Genomic DNA, 21,002 nt, shown 5'->3' on the forward strand with positions numbered 1-21,002 from the left:
AGTGGGGAGGGTTGAATGATGTGGAGCAGACTGTGGAACTGAGTGGAATGGAAACAGATGTCGGGGTCCTTTACACCTGCCACGAAGTAACTTAAGCCTTGTTATCCAGGGATCAGTAATAGAAAGTCTCATACCTTAAACAGAACAAGACACAAAACCGTCTCATGACACGTGATGTTGCCCACAAAAGCCCCCGACATATTGCCTCAAACACAGGAGGTGCTCAGTCATACTCTTTGAACTTTCAAACTGTGAATTAATATGAGGAGGCAAAAGTAGAGCGAACCCTGTGCAATACACAGCAAGGGTTTTCTTAAGGTAATTTGGGAGATTCTTTTGTCTTTGTCCCAACAGTGTAATAGAGCCTTTTTTCCCCCAGCTAGGGTGTGCTTGCCAGGGATGCACTCACTGAAAATATGCTCAGGAAATTCAGTTAAGTTGTATAGGTTTTAATATCCTTTCCAGGGAGTTCTTTCTTTAAATTTTCAGTTAAGCAATTGAAACCATTGACTCAGCACACGCATTCATGATTGGGCAGCTCTTTCCAAAGGAAATAAAAATCAATATCCAAGACTGTGCTCTTCATAAACTGAAAGGTTGTATACTTGAACATGATTATGCTAAATATGGAAATGCAGTAAGACATAGCTGGGGAAAAATACTTGTCAAACCCTCTTTCCATAGGAGTCCTGTGTCAGTGTCCCTTTTGGGGGTGTTTTCATAAGAGACCTTTCATTTACCTAACTTCCTGCTGAAGAATCTTATGAAATCAAAGCCCCAAACTGATAAGTGGTTTCCCTTGGTATGTAAGGGTAGGGAGTGGGAGTAATGAGGGAAACTTAACCTTTTACTTTGTATATAATACAGTTTAAATTTTACTTTCTCAGTAAGCTTGTATCTTAACAAAATCCTATTAAAGAAAACGTTCTAATGTCTGTAATAGCTTGTAATTGAGGTGTACCAGGTTAGCTTTTCCGTTTTTTGTTAATCCCAATGTTTAAACAGTTAAATTTGCTTTTTCTTAAGTATATGTTTTCTGAGGCTTAACTAAAATGACCTAACTCCTCCATTTCAGAAAATAATTGGGCCTCCTATTACCGATATTCAAGGCATAGAATGCTTAAGGTTACAGGTAGAGTTTGGGGGCAAGGTTACCCAGTACTCAAGGAGTGGCTGTAATTATCTGTCAGCCAGGTGAACCCAAGCTGGGGAATGGCTTGTATACCGCGTGGCCGATAAGTCTTGAGGCCAGTCTGTGTTCTCTGGAAGATAGGAATGCTATGCTAACTTATAAAAAGAAACCATCGGCCTGTTTGGGTGTTGTAATTCATGTTGCATAAGGTAGCATCTCCACTAGCAACTGACAGAGCAGAGAACAGGGGCAAGTCTTTGCCTGAGTTTAACTGTTACTTTGGTGGGGGAGAGTGCTTGATTGCAGATGAGCTACTCGAGCTCTGGGGCAGAGGAGAGCAGTCCGTCAAGCTGTCTTGGAACCCTGAGTGAGCATGATCACTGTGAATGAGTGTCTGGCTGGGCCTGGCTTTCACACCAGGGTGTTATAAATGTTAATCAGGGACATTCTAGTAGATGCATCTCTCTTGTGAGTTCCAAAGGCAGGACGCCTCTCTAGATCTGTGAACAGCATTTTAACCCCGGGATCTCTGATTCCCGCCTGCAAGGTGGGGACCATGCCCAGTATATCGGATACCCCCAAATCCTGCCAGATAGCTAATGAGCTGCACACCCTTGCTGAAAGAAGGGAGACTGTGGGCCCTCCACAGAGTGTAGTATACAGCTTGTGAATATGTGAATTGTGTTATGTGATGATGATAGGTGATAATATGTGAACCCCCAGTCTTAACGCTTCTCAATCCAGCTTTAGCACAACAGAAAGGAAACGTTTTCTACCTCCCTCTTTTTTTAACTTCTTTATTAGAGAAATTGTAGATGTACAGAAGAATCATAGGGAAAATAGTTCCAGTATACTCCCTTGTAAAGGTTTCCCTGTTACTACTTCCCTCTCTTGATAGAAGTTTAATCTTTAAAAAAAAACACAATTATTTGAAAATCATGTTGATTTTTATTAAGTGGATCTAATTCTATGGGAAGCATTGAGTCACAGATTCTGCTTATACTGTGTGTGGATACTTTTTCAAGGGAGCATTTCCCTTCAACTGGGGGCTGCTCAATATTGGTGGGGTGCTCAGTTGGTCTGACAGGGTCATTCTCAGTAGAATCTCTCATTGATACAGGTGGGGTGTGTTGGCAGCCAAGAAAAAACACAGTTAACCAGGCTTTGATGCTATGGTTTGTTTGAAGAGAACACCACACAGGAAGAGGTGTATACTTTAAGAGGCGCATCTGAGGAACTGAAGTAGGTGGAAATGAGACATCAGTTACCACTACATAAAGACTACTAAAAGACAGATAATGCGAAAAGTGCCCCAGGGTGGGAGTCGTGAGTCACCTGGCAACCTAAGCAAAGACTGGTAGGTGCTAGTTTCTGTGGTTTCTGATTTCTGCCTAACACTCCTTGTCTAAAACCTAAAACATTACTAAAAACCATCTTGTGGTTTCAGGCAGAAAAGGACACTCAGTTTTCTTCCTTTGCCTGGAGTGTTAAATTTCCAATAACTTGAGCTATTTTATGATGTTATTTGTGTTTAAAAAATATTTTTTTCTGCCTACATGGCTAAAGTGTTAAGTTCTTAGAATTTTAGACATTTAGAATTTCACTGCAAATTAGTTTGCACTACGATTGTGCCTCCTTTTCTTTCCTCATTACTGATGCAAGCAAAATAATTTCCTGGAGTCCATTCTACCTGGCTAGCGGCCTCTGTGGGGAGAGCCAGCCCCATGGGTTACTTGCTCATCCTGCGGGAGCTTTGAACAATTCTTGTTTGTGAAAGGCCTGGTCTCTGTGAATGAAACTGTTTTTGCCCAGCCAGCTTTTAGAAGGAGATTCTGGGAGGACCTGTGACTCTTTGTTGTTGTTGTTGTTGTTGTTGTTGTTTTTGTTAGGACGGTGAGCACTTTTCCTATCAGAAATGCGGTGCGGAGTTTCCCACAGTATCAGGCACCCGGGCCCTGGCAGTAATGAAACAAGAGGAGAAACTCAGATTGTGTATCCCCAGGAGAGCGGTGCCCTGTTTCTGCCCAGGGCTGCTGCCAGGGGCTTCCCATCTTACTTAATGTGACAGATTGAAAAAATAAAACTGCCACGCAAATGAAGTCTGCAGGGCTTGGCTAAAATTATGGTGGAGGGGAACAGCAGAGTATGAATGGTTCTCTGTTTTCCAGGCTCTTGGGGGAGTGGCAGGTGGTGCCCTGCGGGAAGACACCACTCTGGATTGAGCAGGGCAAGGCTCATAGCAAGTTGTACATCAGGGTGGGTTAATTCCCATGCGTGATTTCTCTTTTGAGGAAGAATGAGGTGGTATGGGGAGAAAAGGAACAGATATTAGTAGGTTTGGTTGAACTTCACATCTACTGGAGGAGGTCTGTCTACGTGAGGTCTTGAATCATTTGTGTCTTGGAAAGCTGACAACCCTGGTAGCCATTCATTTCAGATCTGCTGATTGCACTGGTCTCTGTGAAGTCACTTTTGTTATTAGCTACAGTTGGGTGAATATAGGACAAAAAACCCATTGAAATGTAAAACGCGGTTGCTTCAACCAGTTTGTAAAAAGGACACTTGGCCGATGTTGCTCTCGTGGCATGTGAAGGGGGATGCTGCCCTGACAGGCTAGAGTGGGCATGGTGGGGTGGCATGCAGCTGAAAAGATGAGTCTTTCAATTAAGCTGACCTCTGGGTTATAGATGGTGTTGCCTCTGAGAGGTTGGCCCTGTGTAGCACTGAGGAGTCAGTGAACACTCCATAAATGGTTGATGGTCAGCTCTGATGCTCTTTAATATCAGGGCTGTGAAAGGAATGTACTTTAGGGGTTTATGGGATGTGAACGTGGGATCCTGAATTTACTGTTAGAATATGCCACAGACTTCCTTATGATCAGACATCCTGGAGTTTGACTTCTCTCATTAGTTAGATGAAACTGCAACTGAGCAGTGTTGGCAATCTTGTAGAAAATATGCCCTTTAAGGGTTTCGGGAAAGGCTGATCTTGCTAATAGATTAGCACAGTCTTTCCAAACTGTTTAACAAGACATTAGAAATCCTTCTGCTTCCCTTGTGTCAAAAACTGGGTGCAGGGATTACTTTTGAATGGTGATGACATTTTGACGATATGCTAGCATTTGGTAAGAACTTGCTGAGGGTGGGGAGGGGTGATTCGATGTTCTAAAGAAAGAATTTTGTTTTCCTCATGCTATTGCTGTGTCTTGGAGAATGTTAATGTGCAAAAATAAACTTCAGGAACTGATTTGAAGAAGGTTTGGGCCACACAGAATAGTTTTAGAAGTGGCCTTTTTCCTATAAGTTTGAAGCACGGAGGAATTGGAGAACACGGGGAATGATGTGTCCTTGCAGGGGGGGCATTTCTCTGCCCTCTACTGGGAAATACAGTTACTAGAGGGTGCCCACCTGCAGTGCATATAGGCATGGAAGTAGCCATTTATGTAAACTGGAAAAAAAAAAAAAAAGCCAAACAGGTTTATCAAAAAGCTGGTGGCCCTGCTCTTTACCAGATTTCTCAGCCTGTCCAAGCTTCCTGGATGGGACATCTTTGAAGTCTTAAAAAAAAAAAAAGAAAAACAAAACAAATCCTCCTTTTCTTGGGGTAGCTCCTGCTCTGGGATCTGAGTTATACACTGTTCAAGACCCTGAGAAACGTGGTGTTTGCCTCCTGATTGCCCTATAATGGGGTCTCTAACTAGAACTCGATTCTCTAAATATGTTTTCTAGAGGTCAGCAATATTCTTACTTCCAGTGCTGAGGAAACTGAGGCAGGCAGGGGGAAGGCTGCATGCTTTTCTGAATCTGATGTTTTGTGGGGACAGGGGATGGCCTTTTTTGGGGGTGGGGTGGGGAGGGAAACACCAGTCCTTATTTATTTTTCTAAACATTTTAAAAATTGTGAAATATAACATATATGCAGAAGAGTGCTAATTTCAAAATATAGTTTAACAAGTAGCTATAGAGCAGATTTCAAAGTATAGTATGGGTTACAGTTCCACAATTTCAGGGATTTCCTTCTGGTTGTTCTAATATACTAGAAATGAAAAAGAATTAGCTTTATAATGACAGTAGTCATAATGATTTGTTGAATCCTAACTTCTGTGTTACAGCTTCTTCCTCCCACTTGATCATTCTCTCAATCTTCAGGGATATGTGGGATGACCTTCCTAACTTCTTCATGTTGAAAAAGTGTCGACCTTATGGTGTAGGGGGATGCAACTGGTCGATGTTCTGAAAGAGACTGGTACCTCTAAGTTTTAGGACTTATCTGGCATATGAAAAATCTGGAGGTTTTATGTTTCTGATAAATAAACTCAGTGAATGAAACTTCCATAGAGTCTCAGCTAGAGCCCTGGGTATTCTTTAGGGTTTTCAGGAATACTGATGGTTTTGACTTGGCACACTAGCATTTTGCAATATCTGGCTGAAGCTTGCATAAGAATAACCTCCTGAATAGCCTCTTGACTCTATTTGAAATCTCTTAGCCACTGGAACCTTCTTTTGCTACATTTCTTTTCCCTCTTTTTGGTTGAGAAGGCATTGTCAGTTCCACAATGCCATGGTCAGTCTCCTCCCTGAGAGTCATGTCCTACGTTTCCAGGGAGACTCACACCCCTGGGAGTCATGTCCCATGTAGGGGGGAGGGTAATGAGTTTATTTGCAGAGTTGGCTTAGAGAGGGGCCATCTGAGCAACAAAAGAGGTTCTCTGGAACTGACTCCTATGCATAATTATAGGTAGGCTTAGCGTCCCCATTATAGAAATAAGTTTCATAAGAGCAAGCCTCAAGGTCAAGGGCTTGACTTATTAAATTGGGAGTCCCTAATACTTGAGAGAGTATCAGGAATTTCCCAGGTGGGGAAGTTTAGTAGTTCCATATTTTTCTCCTGTCCCTCAAGGGAGCTGCCACATACTTTTTTATTATCTGCCTAACATACTCTAGAATATATCACTCATCCTTAATAGTATCCTTCAGGATCTCTGGTTTCCTTGCCAAATGCGAGTTTATCTTTTTTCCCAGCCAGGTTGTGCGCTCCACTGGCTTTCAGTGCTTTGTGCCCAACCTCAACAGTGAGTCCTGCACTCTTAAGAGGGACAGAGGCAAACTAATAATCTTGAGAGAAGCCAGGAGGAGGGAGTCAGGGAACTATAAGATGAGAAATGGCTAAAGTAGTAAAGGTACTTTTCCTAGAGAAGAGAATAAGTTGAGAAAGTGCTGGGGATTGGGGAGGGATATTGGATGTTAAACTGTGGAGTGAGGGGAACAGGGAGCGGTAATGGTTATGGAAGACTGACTTGATGCTATGACCTTGAGGTTGATCTGTCTCTCCAAGGTCACAGCTGGGATTAGCATGTGAAAGCTTTAGGGAGAGAGACCTTAACTCAATAAAGGACACATCTTTGGGATGACTAGTTGGGATGTCCACCGAGCTGCCCCAGTGAGCTTCCACCACTGGAGGTGTTGACAGAGGGCCTTGGCAGCCTTGCACGGGGAGTGAGCTTGCCCTGGGGCTTGGCCAGGGGAATGTGCTAATTAAAGAACAGTTTCTGTTCTTGTGGTCAGTGTTGGTGATAATCTCTGAAATTAAGTAAATAATAACTGGAGCTTAGACAGCCCCTATTTAAGGAATCTTTGTTTTCTATCATCCATTCATGGGGAATACCCCTCCCAATACTGAGGTTCCAGACTCTGGCTTCCAAACAGGTAACTCTTGGAGAGCCTGCTACATGGGTGGGATTTGATGTGATGTGGGCAGAGGAGGCAGCCACTGTGTGTGAGGAGCAAGGTGATGTGGTGAGGGTGGTGGCAAAGGCAGGGGCCGAGGGAGCATCTGGGGCCCAGGAGCCCTGGCTCTGCTGCTCTGAGGCTGGGCGTCTTCGGATGCCACTCAGCTTCTTTGCTTGAGTTTTCTGGTTTGTAAGTTTAAGCTCAGCCTCAGATCCTCAGATCATTGTGAGGGTTCAAGAAGATAATAAACATATGAAAGCACCTTGAGAGTGAGAGCCTTAAAAGTGTTAAGGAAGTCTTCTGCATTGGCTGAAGTTATTAAATAAGTTAAAGTAGAGGGAAGCATCTTTTGTTTGACAGAATAAGGGAGGGCTGGCATCATTTGCACCAAGCCTTTGCCTGCTTTCTGAGGAAGTCTTTGCGAGGGCTGGGGGAGGGAGCTCCTGGGGGAACTGTGGGTTCAGTTACCCTGACTCTGAGGCTGCCTGTGCACCCACCTTCTCAGCTAGGGCTTGTTGATTTTCAGAAGTGACTGACAGTTGTGGACAAACCTGTCTGACTTCTTTGGGAATCTGCAGAGGGTAATAAGTTTAAACCTCCTCTCTGTCTCTCCTGGTTGTTAGTCTTCATGCCTGAGGGGAGTTGTAGCATTTACAGTGCTTTATGCAGCTGATTCTATTTGGAAATGTCCATTACTATCGATGATAGCAAACATAATGGCTCAGTGGTAGTACAGGTGCTGGCTTATGTTTAATCTGGAGGATTTTAAGCCAATGTATACGAATTATTGTTCTTACCCAGTCATTAGGTATTCAACAAACTTCTGTGTGTGCTGAGAAAGTTAAGTGTAGCTCCTTCCTGAGAGAATGTCAATCCCTAGGCGAGACAACGCACAGGTTTTAGACCAGGGGCCAGGGCACTGGCGTTCTTATTTTTGGTGTTCTCAACCATGGACTCTGAACTCTGGACAAAGCATGTGATCTCCCTAGGCCTCAGGGAGGCCTTGAAAATGAGGATTTTGGGTCAGATGATCTTGGGGTACTTTCCATATTATAGAATTCTATGACTTTCCATGTTCAAAGACATTATATGATTAATTTGTAAATTCTTGAACACTGCAGATAGTAAGAGCTAGGAATGACCCAAGGACGGTCATAATTGTGGGTAATAGTGGTCAGAAATGGCTGTGCCAGGGTGAAAAGTATGTCCATATAAAAGTCAGGGGTGGAGGCTCACCTGCTAAAATGAGGGGTTAGCTGTATAAAAGGGCAGACTTCATTAGAGGTCCTAAGAGCCTTGGTAATGGCCTTGTGTGAGCTAACGGGGAGATGTAAGGACCTTTCCCTTCTTCTTCCCTTCTTTGTGCCATAAATTGAGTATTTGTGATATGCCGGATGCTGCCTCTAGCTTAGAGAGGCCTCAGAGAGACCAATTCCAAACACTTACTGTTGACTTCAGACTCATTACTTGTTGATCCCTGCCCTCCTGGACCATTACTAAACGATGTTCTCGGGCAAGTGGCTATGCATGCTCACTTCTGTATTAGATGTGCTCCTGCTTTCCTTTGCTTTCATCTATGAAAATATCAGCAATTTCTTGTTATACAGTAAAATCTCCAGTTTTTGGGGAATTCTGATTGAGTGAAAGATGAACTCCATATTTGTTCAGTCATTTATTCTTTAATCCCCTCCTTAAGTGCTTGTGCTCCACCAGGCACTAAGCCTGCATTTGTAAACAGAACAGACATGCTTTTTGTCCTCTGGCTTATGGCTCAGTGGGAGAGAGAAACACTAAATCATCATACAGATAAATGTAAGATAGTCAGTTTGTCTGTTATCATTAAGGAGAATAGGATGGTATAAGAAGAACAGGGATGCATGTTTTAGACTATTTAGAGAATTGAAGGTGACCTTTGTAAGAAGGGGAAAGGTAAGAAGCTAGCAAGGGGAAGGGGCTCTGCTGGGCTGGAGAGAAGAGAAATCTCATTCAAGTAGAGGGGAAAAGCCAGTGCAAAGGCCCAGAGTCAGTACAGTGCTGATAGTATTGGAGGAACTTCCTGGAAGGAAGGTCAGAGGGTCAGGGGTGTTGTAAGTAGTGGGGAAGATGAGGATGGGCTGATAGGCTGGGGTCAGATAAGTCACACAGGGCTTTTTGGTGATGTTAGAATTTCAGATACCATCCTCTGTTCAAAGGAAATCCATTATTAGGATACTTTTTTTTAAAAATATTTTTTGTTGTGAAATAGGACATATACAGAAAAGTGATAGACTTTAAAGTATAGTTTAACAAGTAGTTATAGAGAAGATTTAAAAGTATAGTATGGGTTACAGTTGCACATTTTCAGGTATTTCCTTCTGGTTGTTCGAATATATTAGAAACTAAAAAGAAATATCTACACTGTATAATGATTCAGTAGTACATCGAAAGGAAAGAAATTGTTTTACCTCCTTCTCCTTCCTCATCAGATTTAATCACATCCTAATTTCTCTGTTACAACTCCTCCTCTCATTTGATCATTCTCTCAATCTTCAGGGATATTTAGGCAATGACCTTTCTACCTTCATATTGAAAAGTGGTGTCGACATTATGGCATAGGGGGATGCAGCTGGTTGATGTTCTTGGAGAGACTGGTACCTCTAAGTTTTAGGACTTATCTGGCATACGAAAAATCTGGAGGTTTTATGTTCCTGAAAAATAAACTTAGTGAGTAAAACTTTTGTAGCTTCTCAGCTAGAGCCCTGGGTATTCTTTAGGGTTTGCAGGAATACTAATGGTTGGGACTTGGCACACTTTGGCACTCCGCAGTATCTAGATGAAGCTTGCATAAGAATAACCTCCAGAATAGCCTCTTGACTCTATTTGAAATCTCTTAGCCCCTGGAACCTTATTTTGTTACGTTTCTCCTTCCCCTTTTTGGTCAAAAAGGCATTGCCAGTCCCACAATGCCAATATCAGTCTCCTTCCTGGGAGTCATGTTCCACATTGCCAGGGAGACTCACACCCCTGAAAATCATGTTCCACATAGAGAGGAAGTTAATGAGTTTATTTCCAGAGATTAGCTTAGAGAAAGGCCACATCTGAGCAACAAGATGTTCTCTGGGGGTGACTCTTAGTTGTTTTATAAGTAGACTTAGCTTCACCATTACAGAAGGAAGTTTCATAAGGGCCAACCTCATGATCGAGGGCTTGGCTTATTAAATTGGGGGGCCCTAATACTTGAGAGAATATCAGGACTTTCTCACTTGGGGAAGTTTAATAGTTCCATATTTTTTCTCCAGTCCGTCGAGGGACTTTGCAAATACTTTTTTTATTATCTGTCCAAAATATTCTGGAATGTATCCGGGTATTACATTAAGCTATATAGAATCACCAGATCTCATTGCCTATTCTAGGGGAGCACAACATCTCAGAATTTAGAAATAACACTTAAAACTCAAGAATAAATATGACTGCTGTATGAGCTTACAGTCTAGGTCCTGATTTTCTTAACTTGGTAGGGCTCTTTTAGGATTTGTAGACCAATTGAAATCCTTATCTCTAATTTGTCAGGTCTACAGCTTCGTGGAGTACACTTTCTGTGACTAACCAGCAGGTGGCGTCCGCGAGCCACCTGTTCTCCACAAGCCAGTTCTACCCCGCTTTGCCTCTGTGGTGAGTGGGGGAGTAAGTCTTGTGGGGTCCAGTTGGTGTACCAAGCTTGTGTGTGTAGTTGGTGTTGCCCGCCCTGTATAAGGGGCGTGTGTCTGGGCGGTCAGGGAGGGGGGCGGCTCTAACAACCAAATCTCCCTGGTGTTTCTGGAGTTTTAAAGCTGCTGCAATAGTCCATCCTTCAGTTCAGTCCTGCCACAGTTTGTCTCTGCCAGTGACCCACAAGTCCTTGGTATTGGCATATGGGTCCTGAGACTTGCAAGTGGGCCCCTCTTCCAGGCTGTGCACCCCTGGTCCTCTGTTGAGGGATGGCTGTGCTATGTCACAGGTGAGTGCCGTCCCCCCAGGGTGGTTCTGGGCTGCTGGGCTGTGTAGGGAGGCTCCCAGTCTGCTGAAATGATGTCTGAATGGGGCTTGTTAATTCCCACTGCTCCACCTTCCCAAGTCTGGGACAACCAGCTGAGGGTGCAGGGAAGGCTAATGTCCATGCCCAATTTTGTGGTGTATGCGTGTTATTTGAAGCACTTTCATCACACTGGGTTGTCTGGGGCAGCTCTGGGCTGTGGGGCCGGTGACGGGCAGGAGTGTTTCCTGTCCACCAGGATGATGGCTGTGAGAGGATGCCCCCCCCCTTTTCTTGGGAAATTGTGGTGTTTAGTGAATTTTCTCAGGCACTGGATTATTGCCTTTTGTCTCAGAGCCCTCAGTTCTGCTCTTGTCTTGACCTGCCCAAATTGCAAGTCTTTGAGGCTTTCTGTATTGGGCTTCTTAGAGTAATTGTTTTAAAAAATGAAAAAAAGATTAAAAAAAAAAAAAAAAAAAAAGGGGCCCTCCAGGCAGATCTAATGCGTTATTGAAATGCTAAGAGACAAAGCAATTAGGGCTGTTAAGGAAAGATCCAGGGGGCAGAGAGATCAGTTTTTCTTTGGGTTTGCAAATGAGCCTGTGGGGCCTGATCTCTGCTCTTCCCCTTTCTATGTTCACCAGAACTCCAAAAAGCTTCCACTTTTATTTTTGAGTTTGTCTTGCTGTTTTTTTGCTATGCCTGTCTCCTCTCTGCTGGGCTGGCTGCTCTCAGATTCTCTGGTGTCTGTTCTCAGTCTATCTATGGTTGGAGTTTGGATCAGTAGAATGAGTTTCTGATAAGGGCTGCCACTGCAGTTCTCCCTTCTCCTTCCCGGAGCTGACAGCCCCTCCTCCCACGGGACCGAGCCTGGCAGGGAGGGGTGCGGGTCCCCTGGCCACAAAAACTTACAGATTTCGCTGATCTCAGCAGTTCCACGTGTTCATGAGTGTTGTATGAAGTACGCCCAAAGTCAGATTGCTCTGCGGTGTCCAGTCCACACAGTTCCTGGCTTTCTACCTACTTCCCTGGAGGAGTAACTAAAACAGACACCTCACCAATCCACCATCTTGCCCCGCCTCCGGTCTTGATTTTCTTGTAATCATTTTCTAAATGAGACCATACAATACTTGTCCTTTTGTTTCTGGCTTATTTTGCTCAACATAATGTCCTCGAGGTTCATATAACCCGTTGTATGCCTCAAGACTTCACTCCTTTCTGTAGTCTCACAGTATTCCATTGTAGGTATACATCACAGCTCACCCTTTTGCTCCTTAGTCGATGGACCCTTTGGCCACCTCCATCCATTGGCTATCATGAATAATGCTGCCATAGACATCTGAGTTCAGATGTCTACTTGTGTCCTTGCATTCAGTTCTTCTGAGTATATTCCTAGTAATGGGATTGCCTAATCCTATGGCAACCCTATATTTAACCTCCTATGGATCCACTACATTACCCTCCAGAGGGGCTGCACCATTCTGCTTCCTCCCCCAACACTGAGTATAGGTATACCTCTCTTTCCACATCCTCTCCAGCACTTGTAACCTCCTATTTATTTACTTATTATTTTTTTGAATCTGTAGTTTTTGTTCAGATATGTTCACATACCATATATTCTATCCAAAGTATAGAATGAATGTCTCATAGTATCCTCGATTAGTTGTACCATGATCATCATTCTCAACTTTAGACACTTTTCATTGCTCCAGAGAAAAAATAACAGACACAGCCACACAAAGGAGAAAACCCAAAACACCCCATACCCCCCCCCCCAATTATTTACTATTAGTGTGGTACTAGTAAGGTATTACTGTTATATATAGTCAATAGTGTGCAATAGGTAATTTTCCTGTATACCACTCTGTTCACTCTTTGTACAAGTGTCATATGTTTGAAGTAGTTCCTGCAAGAACTTATTTATATTTGTAGTGTTAATCGGTGAGATACATGACTTCAGATAACCCCTTTCAATCATATCCACCTTCAATAGACACTATTACTTATAATCCCAATAACGAGCTGCCATCACCTCTAACTATTCACAAACAACCTTGTTAACACATCTGTACATATTGGGCAACCAATCCCCCTTTCCTAGCTGCTGTCAACTCTAGTTCCCCTATATTCTACATTTTAAGACTCTGAGTTTACATTTTCCAGATGGTTCATATTAGTGACATTATACAATACCTATCCTTTTTTGTCTGCTTATTTCACTCTGTATTATGTCTTCAAGGTTCATCCATGTCGTGTGCTTCAGGACCTGGTTCCTTCTTACTGCTGCATAATATTCCATTGTATGTATGTACCACATTTTATTTATCCACTCATCTTTTGAGAACTTGGATTGTTTCCATGTTTTAGCAATTGTGAGTAATGCCGATATGAACATTGGTGTGCAAATGTCTGTCTGTGTCACTCTTTCAGGTCTTCTGAGTATATACTGAGTAGTGGAATTGCTGGATCATAGGGCAACTCAATATTTAGTTTCCTGAGGAACCACCAAACTGTCTTCCACAGTGGCTGTACCATTTTGCATTCCCACCAGCAGTGAATAATGTTCCATTTTCTCCTTATCCTCACCAACATTTGTGGTTTCCTGATTGTTTAATAGTGGCCATTCTTATAGGCATGAGGTGATAACTCATTGTGGTCTTGATTTATATTTCCCTAATAGCTAATGAAGATGAACATCTTTTCATGTGCTTGTTGACCATTTGTATTTCCTCTTTGGAACAATGTCTGTTCATATCCTTTGCCCGTTTTATAATTGGGTTGTTTGTCCTTTTGTTGTTGACTTGTAGGAATTTCTTTATATATACTGGCTATCAAACCCTTATCAGATACATGGTTTCCAAATATTTTATCTGGTTGAGTTGGCTGTCTCTTTACCTTTTTGACAAAGTCCTTTGAAGCACAGAAGTGTTCAATCTGGAGGAGTTCCCATTCATCTATTTTTTTCTTTTGTTGCTTGTGCTTTGGGTATAAGTTCTAAAAAGCTACCTCCTGTTACTAGGTCTTGAAGATGGTTCCCTATATTTTCTTCTAGGAGTTTTATGGTGCTGGCTCTTATATTGATGCCTTTGATCCACTTGGAGTTAATTTTTGTATAGGGTGTGAGGTAGGGATCCTTTTTCATTCCTTTGGATATGGATATCCAGTTCTCCCATTCCCATTTATTGAAGAGACTGTTCTGTCCCAGATCACTGGATTTGAGGGCCTTGTGAAAGATCAATTGACCATAGATCTTGGGATCTATTTCTGAACTTCAAATTCAATTCCATTTGTCAATATGTCTATCTTTATGCCGGTACCTTGCTGTTTTGACCACTGTGGCTTTATAATAAGCTTTAAAGTCAGGAACTGTAAGTCCTCCCGTTTCATTCTTCTTGTTTAGGATGTTTTTGACTATTCAAGGCCCCTTTTCCTTCCAAATAAATCTGATGGCTAGCTTTTCCAAGTCTGCAAAGTAAATTGTTGGAATTTTGATTGGAATTGCATTGAATCTGTAGACCAGTCTGGGTAGAATTGACATCTTAATGACATTTAGCCTTCCTATCCATGAACACAGAGTGTCTTTCCACCTACATAGGTTGTCTTTGTTTCTTTTAGCAATGTTTTGCAGTTTTCTGTGTAGAGGTCTTTTACATCCGTGGTTAAGTTTATCCCTAGGTACTTGATTTTTTTTAGTTGCTACTGTGAATGGAATCTTTTTCATGAGTGTCCCTTCAGTTAGGTCATTTCTAGTATATAGGAACGTTACTGACTTATGTGCATTAATCTGGTATCCCACCACTTTGCTGAATTTATTTATTAGCTTGAGTCGTTGTGTCATTGATTTCTCAGGATTTTCCAAATATAAGATCATATCATCTGCAAATAATGACAGTTTTACTTCTTCCTTTCCAATTTGGATACCTTTAATATCTTTATCTTGAAGAATTTCTCTGGCTAGAACTTCTAGCACAATGTTGAATAATAGAGGTGACAGTGAGCATCCTTGTCTTGTTCCTGATCTTAGAGGGAAGGCTTTCAGCCTCTCACCATTGAGTACTATGCTGGCTGTGGGTTTTTTATGTATGCCCTTTGTCCTACTGTGGAAGTTTCCTTCAATTCCTGCCTTTTGAAGTGTATTTATCAAAAAGGGATGCTGAATTTTGTCAGATGCTTTTTCAGCGTCGAGATAATCATGTGATTTTTCCCTTTTGATTTGTTAATGTGTTGTATTACATTGATTTTTCTTGTGTTGAACCATCCTTGCATGCCTGAAATAAACCCCATTTGGTCATGGTGTATAATTCTTTTAATGTGCTGTTGGATTTGGTTTGCAAGTGTTTTGTTGAGAGTTTGTGTGTCTGTTCATTAGGGAGATAGGCCTGTAGTTTTCCTTTCTCAGGGTATTTTTATCTGGTTTTGGTATTAGAGTGATGTTAACTGCATAAAATAAGTTAGGTAGTCTTCCTTTTTCTTCAACTTTTTGGAAGAGTTTGAGCAGGAATGGTGTTAGTTCTTTTTGGAAAGTTTGGTAAAATTTCCCTGTGAAGCCATCTAGTCTGGAGCTTTTCTTTGTAGGAGGATTTTTGATGACTTTACTTGTGATTGTTTTGTTGAGGTCTTCTATTTCTTCTCAAGTCAGTATAGGTTCTTTGTGTGTTTCTAGGAAAACGTCCATTTCTTCTAAGTTGTCTAATTTGTTGGTGTACAGTTTTTCATAGTATCCTCTTATAATTTTTTTTTTTATTTTTTTCAGGATCCGTGGCAATGATGCCTCTCTCATTTCTGATTTTGTTTGCATCCTCTTTTTTTTTTTTTTCTTTGTTAGCCTAGCTATGGGTCCATCGATTTTATTGATTTTCTCAAAGGACTGACTTTCGGTTTTGATTATATTCTTTTTTTTTGTTCTCCAATTCATTTATTTCTGCTTTAATCTTTATTTATCTCCTTCTACTTGCTGTAGGGTTGGTTTGCTGTTCTTTTTCTATTTCTTCCAAGTGAGCAGTAAAGCTCTCAATTTTTGCTTTTTTTTTTTCTTCTTCTTCTTGGCAGACACTTCTTTTATTTAAGAAATAAATTTTTTCCTAGTGGTTCTGGCTCCTGACAGGGGTCTGGGTCATGAGCATGATCAGAAGCACCATCCTCAAATACCTAGCTTCGGAATGGAGAGCAGCTGCTTCATAGCTTCTTTTAGAATGTCAGTAATTTATAGTTATTTTCATCTCAGAGAAGGGCATTTCCTTACAATAAGCTGTTGTAACTCCACTGCAGTAGGCTCTTCTAACTACAGGATTAGGGAGACAACTGTTTATATTCATATATCTATATACATATATATATTTTTATACTTTAATTGTATTTCAGAAATCAGCTCTTCCACACTAAACTTTACAATAAAAATAATTTGCTTTGTAAACTATAGTAGAGAGAGTCTTAAAAACTATCTTAATGTCTTAAAAACTATCTTCCATACAAATGTCTTAAAAATTATCTTCCAGACAATGGAAAAAGGCTTTTGTGTTCCTTTTTGGGTGAAAGAAGACACAAATATGCTGAGAGAAGATGCATTGATGTGTTGCTGCAGATGTGTTGGAAGCATTGCTTTGCTACATAGGCTTGGGAAGAGAGCAGAGCCACATCCTTCCCTTTAGACTCGTCTAACTTTTCTCTCCTTTCTGGGTCTTCCAGGAAGCTTAAGGCTGTTCTGTGTCCTGGTCCTTGGCAGCAACAACAAGCTCCAGGAGAGCTGGAAAGCTTTTTATGTCACTTGTTTGCAGGCTCATCTTTTGTATCTGCTCTCCCAAGTACTCAACATCTAAGGCCAACTGTAGCCTGGTTTTGTTGTCATCACTCATGCCACCGTTGACACCCACGGGGTTGGTTGGAATGGTTTTTCTAGCTTGTTTTAGCCTTTTCAGGCTCTCCTCCATTTTCTTTCCTGAGTTCAGTGGGTCTGACACGGTTTTGTATTACTTACGAGTATTCGCTGAAGAGCTCCTTCTAACCATTGATGAATTATTGCTTGTTTGAAGCTGGTAAAATGGCTTCAAAGCACTGTCCATATAAAAGGAAGCTTTAGTTAGGACCTCCTTATTGGTTCTTTGGTAAAGCCTTGGAACTTCCAGGGCACTTTTCAGGTAACTGAAACAAGAATCGCCTAATTCTTGGATGATCTTGTTATTCAAAGAAGGCATACAGCTGATAAAGAAATCTGGGAGTCCTCAAGGACTTCTGAGACAGAAAAATTCTTAAAGCCAACCATTTCAAGCTTTGGCTTGACTGTTTCCAAGAATTCTGGAAGCTGCTCCTGAAGCTTGTCTAGGTCTGTATCCACATAAACAAGTTGGGAACTAGAAATGAAAACTACAGGCTTTGTTTCAGAACTACTTCCTAGATCTTCATTATTTCCTTGGGTACTGGAAGGGTCTTTACTACCTGTTACCAAAGGTTTTTTGACATCATTGGCACTTTCATTAGAGATGGGCCTGAGTAAAAGCTCATGGACAAACATGGAGTACCTTGACAAAATCTGAAGCATGAGTTTCAATGGACAATGCAATAGCAATGGTAAAAACATGTCATCTGACCAGCACTTCCTAAGGCTGCTCCATGTTCCGTGCGAAGCCAAAAGGCAATTCAGACTCCCAACTGGAGCATCTTCCAGTGCATCTGTAAGTGCTGCTTCCAAGGATTCTGCTATTTCCCTAAATCGTATTTGAAAATAAACAAGCAAATTCCATTTATTATTGAAACTGTGATAAGAAGTAGGATGTGTTCTTAATCTTCTCACACTGTCTTGTGATCCACATGCCATTCAAATCTTATAAAATCCATACTTATGGTATACTTCTTATGAAATACATCAGGATTCCCAGGATAAAAAGTGAGGGCAATACGGAAGATCAGAGAGCAGTGACACGAACAGATATCTGCACGCCAGTGTTCATAGCAGCATTATTCACAATTGCCAAGAGATGGAAACAACCCAAATGTCCTTCAACAGATGAGTGGATAAATAAAATGTGGTATATACACACGATGGAATACTACGCGGCAGTAAGAAGGAACGATCTCGTGAAACATATGACAACATGGATGAACCTTGAAGACATAATGCTGAGCGAAATAAGCCAGGCACAAAAAGAGAAATATTATATGCTACCACTAATGTGAACTTTGAAAAATGTAAAACGAATGGTGTATAATGTAGAATGTAGGGGAACTAGTGATAGAGAGCAATTAAGGGAGGGGGAACAATAATCCAAGAAGAACAGATAAGTTATCATGGGTAAATTTAATGTTCTGGGAATGCCCAGGAATGACTATGGTCTGTTAATTTCTGATGGGTATAGTAGGACCAAGTTCATAGAAATGTTGCTATATTAGGTTAGTTTCTTGGGGTTGAGTAAGAAAACGTTGGAAGTAAAGTAGTTATCTTAGGTTAGTTGTCTTTTTCTTACCTCCCTTGTTTTGGTCTCTTTGAAATGTTCTTTTATTGTATGTTTTTTTTTAAATTTTTAAAAATTTTTTTTAAATTTTTCATACAGTTGATTTAGAAAAAAAAAGTTAAAAAAAAAAACAACAAGGAAAAAAATACGCAGAGCCCCCTTGAGGAGCTGGTGGATAATGCAGGGGTATTGGTCTGCCCCACCTCAATGGTTGCTAACATGACCACAGACATAGGGGACTGGTGGTTTGATGGGTTGAGCTCTCTACCACGGAATTTGCCCTTGAGAAGACTGTTGCTGCAAAGGAGAGGCTAGGCCTCCCTATAATTGTGCCTAAGAGCCTCCTCCCGAATGCCTCTTTGTTGCTCAGATGTGGCCCTGTCTCTCCTAGGCTAAGCCAAACTTGAAAAGGTGAAATCACTGCCCTTCCCCCCTATGTGGGATCAGACACCCAGGGAAGTGAATCTCCCTGGCAACGTGGAATATGACTCCCGGGGAGGAATGTAGACCCGGCATCGTGGGACGGAGAACATCTTCTTGACCAAAAGGGGGATGTGAAAGGAAATGAAATAAGCTTCAGTGGCAGAGAGATTCCAAAAGGAGCCGAGAGGTCACTCTGGTGGGCACTCTTACACACACTTCAGACAACTCTTTTTAGGTTCTAAAGATTTGGGGTAGCTGGTGGTGAATACCTGAAACTATCAAACTACAACCCAGAACCCATGAATCTTGAAGACGATTGTATAAAAATGTGGCTTATGAGGGGGGACAGTGGGATTGGGGGGGCCATAGGGATCACACTCCCCTTTGTCTAGTTTGTGGATGGATGAGTGGAAAGGTGGGGGAAGGAAACAAACAGACAGACAAGGGTGCCCAGTGTTCTTTTTTACTTTAGTTGCTCCTTTTCACTTTAATGATTATTCTGGTTATTTTTGTGTGTGTGGTAAGAGGGTGTCGGGGATTGATTTTGGTAATGAATGTACAACTATGTAATGGTACTGTGAACAATCAAATGTACAATTTGTTTTGTATGACTGCGTGGTATGTGAATATATCTCAATAAAATGAATAATAATAATAAAAAAAAAAAAAGTGAGGGCAAGTTTTCTTCTATTCCTGTACTATTTCTGGCCAGACAGAATACACCAGAAAGTCATATCCAGGAACAGCGTTGCCCTTTTCACTTGAGATTGCTCCTCCTGTGACTTCTCGAAGAAGGCGGCAATGGTGAGGAACAAACTCCAGAAGTTTGTTAATCATGATCTGAAGGCCCTTGGGATGAAACTCTTCTACAATTGCCTCATTTACATATGGCTTCACTATACTTGACCAAATAATATTTCTGCATCATGTGTCTTGTGAATTGTTGCATAAGTCTGCAAGCAGTGACTTGTATCGACACTGGAAGCCTGAAGGCCTTCGAATAGACCTTCCGGTGACTGTTGTAACATGGCTGTAATGCTAGCTATACATGGTCTTACTTTGTCCAAAAGAGGCATGCCTTTGCTTTGAACAGCATGAAACTGTAACTGGTTAAATTCTGTGGCTATTCTCTCCAAAACTTGTCCAGTCATAAGCACGCTGCTTGCTTCTAGTGCAGATGTTTCTTTAGAATTTTGAAAACTTAATATTTTTTCAATTTTCTCATCTGATCAAATAACTTGTATAAGCCTTAATCACACATCTTTTCTTTCCTAATCCTGTTGTTTAGACATTTGTTCATCTACAGCCCTTAAATCCCTTCGCTGGACTGATGATCTAAGACTCAGAACCTCGTCTCGTAATTGTCCCGAAGGCACAGAAAGCTGGTTGGGGGCTTTGTCCTTGCCAACCAAGTTTGTTGAAAGGTTGACAAAGTCTGCATAATCCTTGTTGATGGGTTCTCAACCATGGTTAAGTAGTTTATAGTAGAGTTCCAGATCATCTCTAGGTTCTTCCAACTGAACCTGCTTTCTACAGTCAGACACAAAATGATCAATCTTGAAATCTTCCTTGATGAACTCATCCTTGTCGAAGCAGAGCCTGTCGGGCCCCATGGGCAGGTTCATTCTACTTTTTTCCATCCTGCTGGCACGGCCACTACCTCTCAGCGCCAAGACAGAAACAAGGCAAAGAAGCACAAGGCTGCTAAGACAGAACAGCCACGACCACAGGCCCCGCCAGTTTCCACAGCACGGGAGGCAGTGCTTCTGCCGCCTTCTTGTTTAATATAGGCGTTTAGGGACTAAATTTCCCTCTCAGCACTGCCTTTGCTGCATCCCTTAAGTTTTGATATGTTGGTTCTCATTTTCATTCATCTCCAGACATTTAACAATTTCTCTTGCACTGATTAAGAGTGTGTTGTTTAACCTCCATTTATTTGTGAAACTTCTGGTTCTTTGGTGGTTATTGATTTCCAGCTTAATTCCGTTGTGGTCAGAGAAAGTGCTTTGAATAATTTAAATCTTTTAAAATTTGTTAAGATCTGTTTTGTGTCCCAGCGTATTATTTATCCTGGAGAACATTCCATGAACACTAGAGAAGCATGTATATCCTGGTATTTTGGGGTACAATGATCTGTGTGTGTCTGTTAGTTCTAACTCATTTTATCACATTGTTTAGGTTCTCTGTTTCCTTATTGTTCCTCTGTCTGGTTGCTCTATCTATAGAAGAGAGTGGTGTGCTGAAGGCTCCCACCATTATTGTAGAAACGTCTATTGCTCCTT

The 21,002-nt window shown here is 41.6% G+C and overlaps 1 protein-coding gene and 1 pseudogene across 2 annotated transcripts in view; one reads left to right on the forward strand and one right to left on the reverse strand.

The window, feature by feature from the left end:
• MYO5B (myosin VB) overlaps positions 1–21,002 on the forward strand; it is a 413,295-nt gene that overhangs the window by 31,286 nt on the left and 361,007 nt on the right. The window lies entirely within an intron of this gene.
• On the reverse strand, positions 16,543–20,360 carry LOC119511071 (annotated as a pseudogene).

This window comes from Choloepus didactylus, chromosome 16 (assembly GCF_015220235.1).
Source record: "Choloepus didactylus isolate mChoDid1 chromosome 16, mChoDid1.pri, whole genome shotgun sequence".
NCBI lineage: Eukaryota > Metazoa > Chordata > Mammalia > Pilosa > Megalonychidae > Choloepus > Choloepus didactylus.